Here is a 4,903-nt window from a genome sequence, read left to right as displayed (position 1 = left end):
CTGTATAATACGCAACAATTGAAATAACAAAACTAAGTTTGTGCGGTAAATTATTCTTTTTTCCATCATTTTAGTGTTTAGCACTACATTTCAATAAAGAACAATTTAGATTCACGTCAGTTTTACAGTTGTAAATATTTACCATTAATTTCATTATCGTAAACTACATAAGCGAAAGCGACCCGAACCCCTCGGGTACTAACGGTCCCGTATAGGACTCAGTTCGGGTATCCAACGTTTATGCTAAAACAGCAGACCACACAACAATTTAATGCATATATTTTATAGCCCACACATTTTTGTTACTTCCAGCTGTTCTCCACTCTCAGTCTTTGCGAATGCAAACACCTGGAATCAAATGAGAGCAAAACAATTTCTAAAAACCTTTGAGATACGTGCAGTAAGCACATGTGTTTTGTATGTTTATTCATAGTGAAATAGTTAGGATTTTAGGCCATCTGATAAAAATATTAATATCCCAGACTTTATGGATGTCATTTGTGATCTTTAGAAATCTTGGGCTTCAACTCAATCGAAAAACAAACAATATCCATGTGTAAAATTCAGGAGGCATTAAAACCTTAAGTTTTCAGAAAACGATGTATTTTTACGCAAAATGTTTTGGCATCATTTTAATATGAAAAGATAAACATACATATATGTATAAATGCCATGAACTAACCAAAATCAAAAGGAGCGAAGTGTGTGAAATCTTTTGTAAAGTAGAGATTTCAGGTTCAGAAGGTAGAGAGCTTTTTCACCAAACCTGAGGTCAGTGGTTTGACCTGTGTGTATAGTGCTTTGATATAGGATAAAGTAGAAAAGTGGAGACCACTTACAGTTTACTTAAAATTGGATTATGTATCAAAATTGGTAATGCACAAAACTCATGGAGGAAACATGATTTTGAACAAAAAGTTCAAATCATGTTTGTCTAAACATCACTGGTGTTTAGACAATTCAGGCTATCAACATGTCATAGTGCAACAAATTCTGATGTGAGCCTGATGTGAGTCTTCTTAGCTCTGCAGCCACAGTGTATTTAGTTGTATAATTTGGTCCAAACTGTTTTGTAAAACTGTTTTTGCTAAAACCTCAAGCTACGTTGTATTGTGTAATGTTGATAAAGTAAATGATGTTCGATGGAAGAAATTGTCTTCTATGTACCAGCCCTGAAGGAGAAGCTCCTTCAAAGAAAACTTCAGAGGCCCAGGGTGTCTTTCTGCACCTGGCAGCCCAACAGTGCATTTCCAGCTTCCACACACTCTGTCACACATGGTGCTGAAAAACAGTTTTAACCGTTCTGAGCATGAAACCATGAAACTGCCTTCATAGCCAGAAGCTCCCACTCATCCTTAGCATCTGTCTTAAAAATATGAAGCCAGATCAGAGCCAGAATGGTGGCCCACACCTCCTGCTGGCCCTAATTCACCAGATCAAATTGGAACAAGCACAAGGAGACAAAAAAAAAAATCATGAGAATAATAAAGTATCTCTGCAACAGTTTTATTTTCTAACATGAAAACCTTCACATAATATTTACAAAAAAAATGAATATGTTGATTGTGGATTATTGTCCCAGGCCAATGGGAAAGTCATTGCTTTGCTCCCTGATTTCCAGACTTCTTCTTGAAGTACTGTATGTTTAGTTTGTAGGATCAGATATAGCCAGCAGGCCACACAAAGGGCCAGAAGCACAACACTCTCATACTCCCAACACATTCTGTAACTAATAATTCAAATCAATCAGGTCTTTTGATCAACCGACTGCTTATGGACTTTTCATATTCCAAAATGGCCCAATCAAGACTGTCCTTTATCCTAGAAGAAGATAATTGAGGAAAATACAAACTATTGGGATAGAATTAACAATGCCAATCTTTTGGGACATTGACAGGTCCCATATTACACAGACCTGGATGGAGCACCATCCACTGCCTGAAGTCATCTTCACACCAGCTTGCAGAAATTAGAGAAAAATAGAGATTTGTCAGTTTTCTAACAGCTCTGTACCTGTTTTTTTTCTCAGGAGTTAGCAGACCACAGCGGTTAATCATTGTACCTGTGAAAATAAATCACAATTAATAATTTTTTTGCTGAACAAAAGCAACAATCTTGAGGCAGGTCAGTTGGTTCAGATAATCAGGATCATGGAACTGCGCCACTTTCCACATGTCTGTCTGTTTCTGGAAGCTTACCTCTGGAGATAGATGATTAGTGATCGGTGTTATGCCGGGACACTCTAAGTCACTTCCTTCCGGTAAATATGTAAAAGCCAACTACGGTTTTCCCCTGTGTGGTGGAGTCAAGGTGGGTGGAGCTGCCCAGCAGCAGCCTCCCACTGATCCGCTGACGAGCGTTATGAAGACGTACTGGGCGCACTTGATTTGTTTTTAGTTTGCCTGCAGCAGGAAAATGCAAAATAGCAAAATGTCTAATGTGTAAAGACAGTCAAAAATAATTAAGAGGAATATAAAATAAAAAAATAAAAAAATATATAATCTTATACAGCAGACTTAACATAATAATAATCTTTATCTATAATAATAATCTCATCAGCAACAGTCACATGGAGTCTTTGAAATACAACTCCTTGCATCTCTATTCACAGCACATAATCAGTTAAGGCAGTTACAGCAATTAACAACATTTGTTAGACAAACTACTTTATTTAATGTGTAACAAACCTCAAACAGCTGTTACATTCAACAATGCAATGAATTAAAGGGAAGTGTAAGATCCAACCATGCTTAATTTTTCTTAAATAGGTAATGAAAACCATTTTTCAAGAATATGCACTTACTTTTCTTGTCCACATACTGATCACTGGTTATGATAAAACCAGAATTGAGATGAACAGCAACAAAATATAATCTGACTTTACATCTTATATGTATAATACATTGACAAGTTATCAGTGAGATTAAGGAGTATTTGAATAATGCATAATAAGATACATACAGGCAGGAGTGTTATTCCACCTTTTTGTTACATCTAAATTACATGGAGCCTAAAGTCTGACACTGTGACTTTAAAGCAGCAGCTTTTATAGCAAAAAAAATATATTTATCTTAAAACAATTTGCTGATTTATTTGACGATTTTTTTGTTGTTACAGATAACAGTAAAGAGCAAATGGTTCCTTGCTTGACACAACAACAGGTGCAGAGATACCTGCAGTCAGCACGTGTTTTGTATGTTTACTCATAGTGAAATAGTCTACATCATAGTGAAGTTATTATAGTTGCAATATTTTAAGCCATCTGATAAAAAAATATTAATATCCCAGACTTTATGGATGTCATTGAACCTGAGGTCAGTGGTTTGATTCACAGCTCCTGCTGCCAATCTCTTCACTTCTTGAAATTCTACTTCCTGTTTCATAGCCATGCATGTCAGTCGAAGGGTTCATAATATTTTACAGTCCACGCTCCAAAAAGAAGTTATTGGCAGTTGTCCCCCCCTCAGTCCTTTGTCTTTATTCTTAAAAACAAAACCACTTGGAATCTAATCTCTATATAGGTTCTTATTTTAATATTTACATATATATATTTAATAATGTGCAGGTGAAGTCTCATGAAGCTCTCAAGGTTTCCTTCCAATTGGGGCGAGAAACATCCAAAGCTTCGAGTCTTCAGTCTAAGAACAGTAACACCCGGAGCCAGAGCAGCCTCTCAAAAGTGCAGCTGAAGCTCTGACCGGTTTTAATCCCACAAAAGCAATAAAAGTTCAGAAAAGACTGTGTGGTCATTTTAATATGCTCATGTTTCTGTTTCAAAGTCTTTACAAACAACAAGACCAGAGATCCTTCCTGCTGCAGCTTTGCAACTGGCTATGGTGTTTGGATGAACACGGAAACATCTTGCTTTTTGTTTGGTGTTTTAGTCCAGTGCTTTTAAAGAGCAACTCCACCATTTTCCAACTTGCTTTTTATGGCTGTAGTTTAGGGTTTAAATGAACATTAAACATAAAAAAAAAAAAAAAAGTTAAAAAATCCATTTCAATATGACTGAATGCGTCCTTTGAAGATGATTTATCAGTCATTTATTTGAGGACTCGTATGGTCCATCAGGAATGCTTATTCACAGAGGCATGGAGACCAAGGTTTAGTTCTTCACAGGTTTTAAATATTTTCTCTATAGTCTCCTCATCTTCCGGCTCAACAGCGCCTCAGCTCTAGAAAATATTCTTTCACATGGAACAGATGATGTTCAACTGGGTTTCCCTCCACTGACCAAAGACGTACATGTTCTGTTAATTAGTGATTTGAAATTGGCCGTAGGTGTGAATGTGAGTGTGAATAGTTGTCTGTCTGTATGTCTTTGTCTGTGTATGGCCCTGACATAGACTGGCCACCTGTCGAGGTCTTGGTGGTAAGTCAGCATTACTGGGACCAATTCAGCCACCAGAAGCTCTTTGTAGTCTGAATGCACAAAAATTAAAGTAATATCAGGAAACATGATATTCAGGAATGGCTTAGTGACCATTTGAAATCTAAATGACTAGTTGCTTTTGAACTGTTGAATCTCACGGCCACATTTCCTTTTGTTTCTAATACTCAATGTAAAAGTAAAAGCAGCTGACCTAAACACTAATGTTACTTATTATAAGCATAGCTATTAATATTAATAAAGGAATATTAAATACATATACATATATTACATATTACAACAAAAGATTGACACTTTGCTCAGATTTCATGTGGGTTTTGTTGGTTGCCACATCTGGTGAATATGTGGATAGTTATCTTCCCTGTAACTTACTTACTCATCATAATTATTGTTAGTGATGGACGATCTCTCTCTCTCTCTCTGTGTGTCTCTTTTACTCTCTCTTACTCTGTGTGTGTGTGTCTCTCTCTCTCTCTCTGTGTGTGTGTGTCTTTCTCACTCTCTCTTACTCTG

The 4,903-nt window shown here is 36.6% G+C and overlaps 1 long non-coding RNA gene across 1 annotated transcript; it reads right to left on the bottom strand.

Annotated features, from left to right (window-relative positions):
- Positions 1-622: 622 nt before the first annotated feature.
- Positions 623-4,836, bottom strand: LOC137128425 (uncharacterized). Its single transcript, XR_010914563.1, has 3 exons — positions 2,199-4,836; positions 2,014-2,062; positions 623-1,423 (listed from the first exon to the last, which is right to left on the bottom strand). It is a non-coding gene; the product is annotated as an uncharacterized lncRNA (long non-coding RNA).
- Between the last annotated feature and the right edge of the window lie 67 nt (positions 4,837-4,903).

Source organism: Channa argus, chromosome 6, assembly GCF_033026475.1.
Source record: "Channa argus isolate prfri chromosome 6, Channa argus male v1.0, whole genome shotgun sequence".
Lineage (NCBI taxonomy): Eukaryota > Metazoa > Chordata > Actinopteri > Anabantiformes > Channidae > Channa > Channa argus.
The sequence above is the reverse complement of the archived record's forward strand: the minus strand, read 5'-3'. Positions and strand labels throughout refer to the sequence as shown.